Source organism: Prionailurus bengalensis, chromosome B4, assembly GCF_016509475.1.
Source record: "Prionailurus bengalensis isolate Pbe53 chromosome B4, Fcat_Pben_1.1_paternal_pri, whole genome shotgun sequence".
Lineage (NCBI taxonomy): Eukaryota > Metazoa > Chordata > Mammalia > Carnivora > Felidae > Prionailurus > Prionailurus bengalensis.
Genome location: NC_057358.1, coordinates 122,708,303 through 122,720,708, shown reverse-complemented (window position 1 = coordinate 122,720,708; position 12,406 = coordinate 122,708,303).

The following is a 12,406-nucleotide window of genomic DNA, read 5'->3' as shown; positions in this document are numbered from 1 at the left end:
ACTTCCTATCCAATCCTTCAAACTCTCCCTTAGAAAGAACTTTCAAGGACATTCTATTTCATTCTCATGCAGAGCAATCTTCCCCGTCACAGCTTCACCCCTGGTGGGAGTGGGAGGAGGGCCTGCTCACTTTTTATTACTGAATATGCCCCAAAGGTGATTTTTCCTAAACAAAAGAGCAATTCTGTCCCTAAGAGGAATTTTGTCTTCCTTCAAGGTCGTCTGAGCAAAATTGCAGCTGCTTTTTTAAAATGACATTTTTGCTTTCCTGTAAGATCTGTAAGAGTGGTAATATTGTTGATTAATAATATTAATATTTGCTGAGCACTTACTATGGGTCAGTCACTATGCCAAGTGGTTTACCTCTATTCTCTCATTAGTCCTTATAAAAATTCTGAGTCAGGCACTGTTATGAACCCTATTTTACAGATGAAGAAATGGAAACTCAAAGACATTATTTAACTTACTGAAGGTCACAGGCAGGGTGGGCTTGCATCTGGAACTGAGGACATCAAAACCTGCATTTTTACTATTTTGCCATTCATGCCTCAATCCAGACCCAAGGTCAGTTCCATATACTGACAGATACATTCTTGTTAAAGTTTGGTTTTACATGCTATAGGAAAAAATATAGTTAATTGCACCTTTGAGTGATAATTTATGAATATTATATTCTGAACATAAGTAAGCATTTTTGCTCAATAACCAACATATCTAACTGGGCCTTCAACCCTACCTGTCGCCATTTCTCTGCTCATTCACACTGCAGTGTCACTTCCTGATAGTCCCTCATATAGTGATTGTAACATCCCATGGTAAGCCAATCTCGGGATTCCTCAATGAGGAGGTATGACTTGGGTCCTTATACAGTCCAGAAATGAACCATTCCCACATAAGTAAAACTAGAAGCTGATGATAAAGAATCTCACCAAGAACTTTGGCAACAATATGCCTATTGTTCTCTTGACAGCTTATCACAGCCAGTGTGGTCTCCAGGGACATGGTTGAATTGGGGCTTCATAGACAAATGTGGATTCAAGGGGTGAGTTTCATGAGACACATGTTCTTATATCCCTGCCCTTCAAAAGGGCCTTAATTATACCACTCTAGGACTTCCCAGTGGGTATAATGCTAGCCCCAAATGGCATTTTGGAAACATGTAAGGACATTTGGGGTTGTCAGTCATGATGATTGAGGAAGGCATTATTGGCATTTAGCTGGACAGGGGTTAGGACTCCAGACATTTCACATAGATGACAAACCTATTTGTAATCACGTAAGCCTAGACTATAACTCCAATTTATTCATAAGCTCAAAGTATTTTTGCATAACTTTAATATAAGCTGATTTTTTCCAGGAATGTAATTACCATGTAAATTAAGAGGAAGGTGGTACTTTATTTCATTTGGAACTTTACCCAGTGTTGCCACTATTTTAGAAAAAAAAAAAAAATCATTGATGACAATGCTAATTGTGCTATTTGAATCTCTCCATTCTCTGAGCGGATCAGTCTGCTTGCAGCTGTCACATTCATGATTCTCCACATAAGTGTAAACATCTGACCACTTCATTATGTGTTCTAATAGAGTTGTGCCTGAGCATTTCTATCTTGTAATGCATGTTATTCTATTATAAACTACTTTCATTTTAGTTCTCCTTTATATTATGGTTCAGGCAACATTTTGTTTTTTGTTGAAGTTGTATATGTCAGCATTATCTATGAATTTCTCTTTGGGGCATTAAAGGGTATATCATAAAATATTTGTTCCATAAAGGGGAGCTTTGGGTTTGACAGAACTGAACCACTGGGCTATACATACCAATTAGGATCCTCCCTGGGTTTGCCCTCTTCTCAGTGAGGCATCTTTAAAGTATAAATGCTGAGCTGAAAGCCGGTGTCTTCCTCACCTGTTTATGGATAGAGATTAAATCTCTCTGGGATCCAATAAAGGATAATGGTTATGGTTAATATAACATCTGGTTTCTGAATGTTCTTTCCTTCACCCTATGATGGGATGAGATGATTTTGAAAAGAATAAAGCAATCAGTAAAAACAGAAACAGATGTAAATTGGATTTGAGACAATTGCAGCAGCACATCCGAAGTAAAATTCGACCTTGGATTTCAAGCAAGGTAGGAAATGTGGCCTAGAAAGGAGGTTTCTCTTTTTAATGACTACTACCAGGAAAGTTAAAAATGGAGTAACTGTCCTATAATTTCCTAGCTCTACTTTGTTTATTTAACTCAGTGGCTCCTACTTAGCTCCCAACCTCTTTCTCAGGGAACAGTAGTAACAGTCTCTCTCCAAATGGAAATGGGGAGTGGGGTGTGGGGTGGTCATCATCTCTATTCATGGCAAGTCTCTATATAAGTACTATGGTTGAATCTATCATTCCACCCCACAACTATGGGACTGTCCTTCCCAACCTCAAATCTCTGAGAGAGAGTGAGGAGAAAGTAATTGTTCCTGTAAAGAAGGAAGGAGACAACAGTATCAGAAGCAGAAACCATACCCAGGGTTGTGCTCTGCCACTTTATTTGGCCCAGAACTTCTACATCAGTCACCCTCGTAGAACCTAAAATACCCAAAGGCAGGGTTACCCCAAGACCAAAATACTCTTCTTATTTCTTCTGCCTCTCTCTGCTTTAAAGGTCATTTGGGAATGGAAACATTCCCATCCCCTTCCTATGCCAAATAAATTCTCTTACACTGTTAATATTGAAAAGTTTCTCCTGGTATCTCTAGACCTCACAGCCACAGTAAAAGGTACATATTTTACACTAGAATGTTTATCTGTTTGCACTCATACCCATTTCCCAATATTCCCTTCATTCGCTATTTCACAAGGAACATTTCCCTGTCCCTGTGTTCCCTGGTTGCTGACTAGGTTTGCCTAATAAGAGGCACTGTGACAAAAGAAGCAAGGCAGGAGGAAGGAAGAAGCCGGGGTGTTTTCCCCATTTTCTCTCTCTGTTTCAAGTAGCATCTTTGGCACTGATGGCAAGTCCTCCATGGTTCCTGCTCCCACCCTGAGTAGCACCCTGTCCCCAGAGGGGACCTAGACCCACCCAGATGGTTTTTCTCAGATGGGAACACCATCTTCTGTCTGCAACGATGGTAGTGACTTCCTGATGTTGATCTCTGGGTTGACTCCCCTTTCTTATTTGGATACTCATTTCTTCCATCACCTGTATTAAATACCCTCTGTTTACAATACCTAGAATGGTTTCTGCTCCCCTCACTGGACCCTAACTCATACCCACAGGGATAACATGGTGGTAAGAAGCATGAGCACCGAAATCAGGCAGATGTGGGTTTGTGTTGTGGTTCTGACATTTCTAGTTGGCTGCTTTGAACAAATTAAAACAACTTCTGTGAGTCTCGGTTTCCTCTTTTGTAAAAATTAATAATAATAATAATAATAATAATAATAATATAGTCTACCTAATATTAGTATTTGAGGATTGAACATTATCATGCAAGTCCCTAAACTTCTAGATTTCTCAAAATATTTCAATTTCCAAAAATAAATGTATAAATTGACATAAAGTAGAAAAATATATTTGACTACAGTAAGGACATTTAAAAAGAATCTTTCTGTAGTTACAAGGGAATGCATTTAAATATCATGGATATAATCTCAGAATAAAGAGAAGTTTCTTAAATTTAATAAATTAACCTTTATGGAAACTCATCACTTTGTATTAATTTTTTCTTTTCATCTTTTCAATTTCTCTATGGCTAGATTAAAACACTGGCACAGTTATGCATTGGTCTGCTCATCAGCTCTTGTTTAGTGTGATTCCTAACTTTTGTACAATTTCCTTCATTATCTCTACTTCCATTGTCTTATTGGTCATGAGAGAGGTAATTAAAGACCTAAGATACCCAAGGTAGAACTCTCTCCATTGGCTTGTCACACCCTTTCCTATGTACGCTCTGGTTCAAGGCCTCAACTTTTCTGACACTGACCAAGTGACCACTTTTTTCCTTAATTTGATTCTGACAGCAAAATCAAGTGAAAAGAACTGTTTGAACCTAAAAATCCTTGCATAACAAATGTGAGCCCAGCATTTTCTTGCTGTGTCACTGATCCTTTCTTTTTATTCATCCTGGCCCAGCCCAGCCATCAGAGGTACAAACTTTCCATATAATGATTTTTAAGAGCTTATATGGTATTTTCAGGCTGTCCCTATATAATATCAAAATAACTACTCTTTTACTATAAGTTCAAGAAAACAATGCAAATAAGTCCCTTGTGTTTCATTATGCACAACCTAAATACCAATAACTTTTTAATCAGTTTTCCTGAATTCATCAGCATATAACTTCAGTTATTCTACCTTTTGCTTTTAGTCATATTTGTTCCATGCCGTATTCTTCTAAGTCATCACTGTAATTTTTGGCAACCTGTTAAATAATATTTGATGGTCTAGTCTCTTACTACTCAGCCTTTCAAATTTTCCATAATGTCAAGTAGAAATATCCCTGATGTGGCAAACACAAGAGTCCCTGAAAGAAAAGTGAACCTATTTTCAAGTGCTTCTTAAACTGAGGATTTAGTTTGAATCTTTCAATATGTGTGTAACATTATTCCAAATCTTCTTTGGGTTGCTCTTGCAACCCAAAAGGACCCAGGGGTGTATCAGTCAACTGGAAAAGCAATTTGAGAACCTCTAGGATTGATTTTTGAAAATGCAGTATCCACAAAACAGACTTCAGATGCTATCCCAGCAAATCTTGGCAACTCTGTACTTATGTAGAAGATGCCTTCTGTGGGTTTGTCCAAAGGTTGTTCTATGAACACCATCACTCTTTTAAACACAGCACATTCTATGCTGCATCCACGTATGATCATTTCGCAAGAATTCTGAGTGTAGACTTGTATTTCCCAGTAAGAGTATGCAGCAAGCTAGAGCAGCCTGATAAGATAAGGAAAATATGTCAGTAAAAGGTTTGCTTAGAGAGTCTTTTGGGCACATTCATGTTCTCCAGGGTTTATTTGTACAATATTAGTAAGCCAATTCCCAAAGTCAGACTGATAATATTCAAATACTTCCAAGAAGACACTTGCACTGAACAACACATTCTTGGATCATCATACTGCGTTTTACCTGAGAAGTAAATAAATGTGGTAAAACAGATGTGGGTGGCCATAAACAATACTGTTCCATGTGCATTTGGTCATGACGTTGTCTCTGAAAATATGATCTCTGAAGAAAGGCAAACAAAATTTCTTGAAGAAGCAACCCAGATAAACCCACGTGAAGCCACTCGTCCAGTAGTTTTAATGGATTGCACATAATCACTCATACTTTTTCATGTCCCCTGCCTTGGGACCAATGCTACATAGTTTAGAGACAAGTAGACAGGATTAGGGGTGAAGTCTGTGAACCACAGAACACAGTTTTCCTCTCCATGAAACTAACTGGCCCTTCTGGGGATCAAACCCATGACCTTGGGCTCATTAGCACCCTACTCCAACCATGCCCAAAACAAATACAGGTTTGAAGCAGAGGAGCTTCAAACCACACATAAGAATGTAATCAACAGAGCCACAGGGAAACACATAAAGTAAACACTTTCTATATAGGCAAAAAGAAAAAAAATATTTGGAAAGAGACTACATTCTCTAAATCCCTTAGTCATCTGAAGTCTTACTGGAAATTTCCACTTGGATATCTTCCATCACTTTGACTTCTACCCACTTTCCTCTCTCAACCCCTACCCCTGAAAGGAATTTACCATTTGGAACTTTTGTCTATGGCACCATCACTCAGTCAACCAAGTTAAGAACCTTGGAGTTGTCCTTAGCAACACATTTGACCATCCAATGCATATTTAGTCCAAAACAAAATCCCCCTGATATCTTTATTCAAACATCTTTCATATCTCTCTTTCTGTCTATCACCAAAGACATCACCATAGTGCAACACCTACTGCCTTCTGAACAGTTGCAATGACTGCCTATAAGCTCTCCCATCTCCAATCTATTTTATATAAAATTCTAAAAATCCTAGTTAGCATATCTTCTCAAAAACCTCAGTGACTACATACTGATGTCTCAAATGTCCAATCTGATATCTTAAATTTTCCCAATATCTACTACAACTAAACTTTTGACATGTATCCCACCTTTGCATAAACCATTCACCCTACCTGGAAAGTGTGCCCCTTCTTTTCCAAATATCCAAAGGCTAGCCATGTTAAAATTCTGTCTCTCTAGCCTATTTCAAGCCAGGATTTTCCTGGATTTTTCACTCTTTTAAATTCCTGAACCCCTCATTAGCAATACATTCATTAGGAATCTAATTCTCTACTAATCCATCATTAGTTTATTTTTCCTCTATGTAACACTTATCCATCAACCATATTTAGATTCTCTGAAGGCAGGGATTTGGCTTTCATCTCATAGGAATTCATTGAGTTCTAATGTGTGAGAGGTACCATTGGGAATATAGTCATGAAAAAAACATTATATGATAGTAATAGTATAGTATAGTCGTATATTACAGTAAGAGTGAGATGGGAAATAAATACATGAACAAAGTACTTTCTCTTTCTCCCAGGTATTCCCATGGATCTTCCTACTTCACACAGCTTTCACTGAAAAAGAAAAGATGCCATCCCTGGCCTCGATCTAAAATAGCATACCCTGTCTTGGCCTTTTGATCCCCTTACCCTGCCCCATAGCACTTCCCACTGGCTCTATATTATACATATGCTTATGTATTGGCTTGCTTACTGTTGGTTGACCTCAGTGATGTATCTCTAGCACCTACAACAGTTTCTGATACATATAAGGTCCTCAATAAAGATTCATGAGATGTATGAATAAATGAATGAAAACTTGAGCTGGGGCCTGAGGAAAATGTGGTAGGATTTTGTGATGAAAAAATATAATAAACAATAATAATAAGATATATAAACAATAATAATATATTATTTATTATAAACATATAAAATAAAAACAATTAAAATATAAACAATAGCAGCAGCAACCATTTCTTGAGGAATTCTATGTGCCAGGTATTGGATGAAGGGCTTTAAATATCTTATCTCAATTAATCCTTAAAATAACTCTATTAGGTATTCATGATTACCTATTGACTAAAGTGAGCTTAGGAATATTAAGTAGCGTGAACATACATAACAGAAGAAACTGCCCATAATCTACACATAATTCCTATAAATCAACATAAAAATAAAAATAACCCAGTATAAAATTGGGCAAAGATATGAACAGAGAACTTGTGGAAGTGAACATACAAATGGCTGATAGTCATATGAAAAAGAGTGCTCACTCCCATTTATAGTAAGAAAAATTAAAATCTAAGCCACAGTGAAATGGAATTTTTTACTCATAATATTGGTAAAAGTTCTAAGGTTTAGTGATATCAAGTATTGACAAGAGTGTGGAAAAACATATTCTCATATTCTACTTGTGGATGTATATTCTAGTTCATTGGAGGGTGAGTGGGCAGTAATTAGTAAAATTTAAAATGCCCATATCCTCCATCAATTCTACTTACTACCCTAGAGAAGTCCTCACAAGTGTATGCATGGGGAAAAGCACAAGGATATCTGATGCACCACTATTTATTAAAGTAAAAACCTGTAAATAATATCAATGTTGACAGGGGTGGGGGGTAATGATTAAATAATTGTGAATATATTCATAGTAATGAACACTACCATGTCGTTTTGAAAAATGGGGTATATCTCTATAAACTATATGATTAGGTGTCCAAATAAAGATTTAGAATGATATCAAGGGGCACCTGGGTGGCTGAGTCAGTTAAGCATCTGACTTCAGCTCAGGTCACGATCTCGTGGTTCATGAGTTCAAGCCCCACTTCGGGCTCTGTGCTGACACCCTGGAGCCTGGAGCCTGCTTAGGATTCTGTGTCTCCCTCTCTCTCTGCCCCTCCCCTGCACACACTCTCTCTCTCTCTCTCCCCCAAAAATAAACATTAAAAAAATTTTAAGATTTACAATTATATCTAAAGTAGCCTATAATATATGCAATAGAAAACAAAACAGTGCATTTTCTATGGAGATAGTTGATAGATAGATAGATAGATAGATAGATAAAAAGGAGATAGGAAGAGAGGTGGGGGAAGGAGGGAGGAAAAAAGGAAGACAGTTTAGAAAAAGAAAATGGATAAGAGAGAGTACACCTAAGGAGAGAGTATGGAGAAGAGTGGAGGGCCCAGGACTAACCCCAAAGAACTACATTACTCAGTTTGCGTAAAGGAAGGGGATTCTGAGAAGCTTCAGTCACAAATATAGAAAGAGAGCCAGAACACTGAGGTGCACTGAGTGAGGTCAACAAAATGTTACAAGGAGACTATCAGTGTTCCACTACATTGAAAGGTGATAAAATGTTTAGCAGGTTACTTTTGCATCATAGCAGATATTGGTGGCTTTTCTTGACTAATTTTTGGACAAGAGAGAGCAACACATTAAGGCAAAAATAAAGAATTAATGAGAGGTCAGGAAATGAAGAAAAAGATATAGAGAACTTTTGATCAAGAAGGTGTCAGAGACACAATGGGAATGTGGGCCCCAGAGTTATTTTTAATGGAAGATACTAGAGAAGGTATGTATGTTAAGAGAAATGACCCAGTAAAAAAAGTGAAGATCAAAGATTAAAATAGAGAAAAGGAACAACTTGAAGAACAAACTCCTTGAAAAGATTAGAAGGGATAAGATCCAGACCCCTGCAGAAAAAAAAAGTTATTTGATAAGAGAGGGATACTTCCTGAAGGGTAGCAAAAGGGAAGAAAGCAGTGCGACTGCAGGTAGGTTTATAAATCCGGTAGCAAAAGAAATGGGTTGTGCATATCTGATGATGTCTACATTCCCTGTGAAGTAGGAGGATTCAAGGTAACCACAAAAAGAATGAAATCTTTCCATTTACAACAACATGGATGGAACTTAAGAGTATTATGCTGGGGCGCCTGGGTGGCACAGTCGGTTAAGCGTCCGACTTCAGCCAGGTCACGATCTAGCGGTCCGTGAGTTCGAGCCCCGCGTCAGGCTCTGGGCTGATGGCTCGGAGCCTGGAGCCTGTTTCCGATTCTGTGTCTCCCTCTCTCTCTGCCCCTCCCCCGTTCATGCTCTGTCTCTCTCTGTCCCAAAAATAAATAAACGTTGAAAAAAAAAATTAAAAAAAAAAAGAGTATTATGCTAATGAGTTAAGTCAGAAGAAGAAAAATACCATATGACTTCACTCATATGGTATGGAATCTAAAACGAAAACCAAAACCAAACATGTAAGCAAACAAAACTCATACATACATAGAACAGACCAGTGCTTATCAGAGGGAAAGGGGTTGGGGGTGGGCAAAGGGGCAAAGGGGGCCAACTGCAGGGTGACGGGTGATAACTAGACTTGGGGTTATCACTTTGTAGTGTAAACAGAGGTTGAATTATAATGCTGTACAACTGAAACACATATAATGAAAAAAAAGTGAGGGCAATGTGGGGAGTGGAGGAGGTCAAAGTTTGAGGTGGGAGCAAAAGGTATAAAATACATTTTTTGTGGCAGGTAGGAGGACAACCTTAGTAGAGAAATGTATTAGCAGAGAATGTCTATTTGAAGTTGAGAATATATGCCAATATAATCATTTGTGACTGTAGGTTAAATATACCAGAGAAAATGTATAGCATTAAGCTTTCCTTTCATTCAACTTTCAGTAAACATACAGTTAAGCAAAAAGTGTGCAATCTATCAGGCATTTATTTTCTGAAATCAAAGAATCATTTGAAGAATACTGTTCGGTGCTCCTTCGTTAATGCTGTTCTAAAAGAAAAAAAAAACTGTTCTGAAAGCTTCTCCGTTAATTAAATGAGCAGTATTCTTTTTGTTTTTGTGAATGAACTGAGAAACAATAGGTATAAGTGAATTATCTTTGATCCTTCTTTCCTTCATTCCTGTAGCCACCTTAGCCATCAAGCCCTCGCATTCTGCCTTCCTGGTGCTTCTCCAGTATGTCCTCCTGTTCTATAACTACTGATATTACTCTAGGCCTGCACATCAGCGGGGCAAAAGTCAGCTGCATATAAGAATCCTCAAGCTCTACCCGAATTGGTTCAGCACTCTCAGACACTGGAACTCTAAAGTGTCCATTTTTAAAATTGAAGTGTAATTGACATATAACATATTAGTTTGAGCTGTGCAACATATTAATTCAATATTTATATACATTGCAAAATCATCACCACAATAAGTCTAGTTACCATCTGTCATTATGTAAAGTTACCAAAAATGTTTTTCTTGTGATGAGGATTTTTAAAATATACACTTTCAGCACCTTTGCAATATATAATACTATTGACTATAGTAACCCTGCTGTACATGAAATCCCCATGACTATTTATTTTATAACTGAAGTGTGTACCTTTTGTATACTTGGTTATAGATCCCCTTTATCCATTTTGCATACTCCCTAACCCCCTCGTCTCTGGTAATCACCAATGAGTTCACTGTATCTATGAGTTTTGTTTGTTCGTGTGTTTTCTTTTTTAGATTCCACATATAAGTGAAATCATACAGTATTTCTCTTCCTCTGTCTTGCATATTTCACTTAACATAATACCCTCAAGGTCCATCCATGCTGTCACAAATGGCAGGATTTCATTCTTTTGTGTGACTGAACAGTATTCCATTATATATACATTACATCTTCTTTATCCATTCATTCATCCAGGGGCACTTAGGTTGGCTCCATATCTTGTCTATTCTAAATAATGCTGCAATGAATGTAGGAGTGAATATATATTTTCAAATTAGTGTTTTCATTTTTTTAAGATAAATACCCCAGAATGGAATTGCTGAATCATATAATATTTCAATTTTTAATTTTTTTGAGGGAATTTCATACTATTTTCCATAGTGGCTGTACCAATTTACATTGCCACCAACAGTGCACAAGGGTTTCCTTTTCTCCACACCATTGCCAACACTTGTTACTTTTTTCTTTTCGATAATAGCCATTCTAACAGGTCTGAGGTGATATCTCATTGTGGTTTTGATTGGAATTTCTCTGATGATTAGTGATGTTGAGCATCTTTTCATGTGTCTGTCTAATCAATCCTCTGCCTATTTCTTAATCAGATTGTTGGTTTGTTTTGTTATTGAATTGTATAAGCTCTTTATATATTTTGGATATTAGCCCCTTATTGGACATATGATTTGCAAATACCTTCTTCCATTCAGTAGGCTGCCTTTTGATTTTGTTGATGATTTCCTTCACTGTGCAGAAGCTTTATAGTTTGGTGTGCTCCCATTTGTTTATTTTTTGCTTTTGTTGCCCATGCCTTGGGAGTCAAACACAAAAAATTATCTCTAAGACTGATGTCAAGGAATTTATCTCCTATGTTTTCTTGTAGTTTTATGGTTTCATGTCTTACACTGAAATTGTTAATCCATTTTGAGTTAATTTTTATGTGTGATTTAAGATAGTGATATAGTTTCATGCTTTGCATGTGGCTGTTTAGTTTTTCCAACACTGTTCATTGAAAGGATTGCCCTTTCCCCATTGAATATTTTTGCTTCCTTTGTCATAAATTAATTGACCATATATGTAGCCGTTTATTTCTGGGCTTTCTGTTCTGTTCTATTGATAAATATGTCTGTTTTTATGCCAACACCACACTGTTTTGATTACTATCGTTTTGTAATATAGTCTGAAATTAGAAAGTGTGATGCCTCCAGCTTTGTTGTTTATAAAGATTGCTTTGTCTTTTGGGATCTTTTGTGGTTCCATACAAATTTTATGTTTGTTATATTTCTGTGAAAAAAGTCATTGGAATTTTGATAAGGATTGCATTGAATCTGTAGGTTGCTTTGGATAATATGGACATTTTAACTATTAATTTTTCCAATCCATGAGCATGGAATATCTCTTCATTTATTTGTGTCTCCTTCAATTTCTTTTATCAACATCAGTTTTCAGTGTATAGGTTTTTCACCTCCTTGGTTAAATTTATTCCTAGGTATTTTATTCTTTTTGTTGCAATTATAAATGGAATTGTTTTAATTTCTCTGATAGTTTGTTATTAGTGTATAAAAACACAACAGATTTTTGTATATTGATTTTGTACCCTGCAACTTTACTGAATTTGTTTATTAGCTCAAAAGTTTTTAGTGGAGCTTTAGGATTTTCTATACAGTTGACCCTTGAGCAAAATGGGTTTGAACTCTGTGCATCCACTTATACATGGATTTTTCTCAATATAGTACAGTACTATAAATATATTTTCTTTTCCTTATGATTTTCTTAATAACATGTTCATTTTCTGTAGCTTACAGTAATACAATACATACACAAAATATGTGCTAATCAACTATGTTATTGGAAAGGCTTCTGGTCAACATTAGACTATTAGGAATTAAGT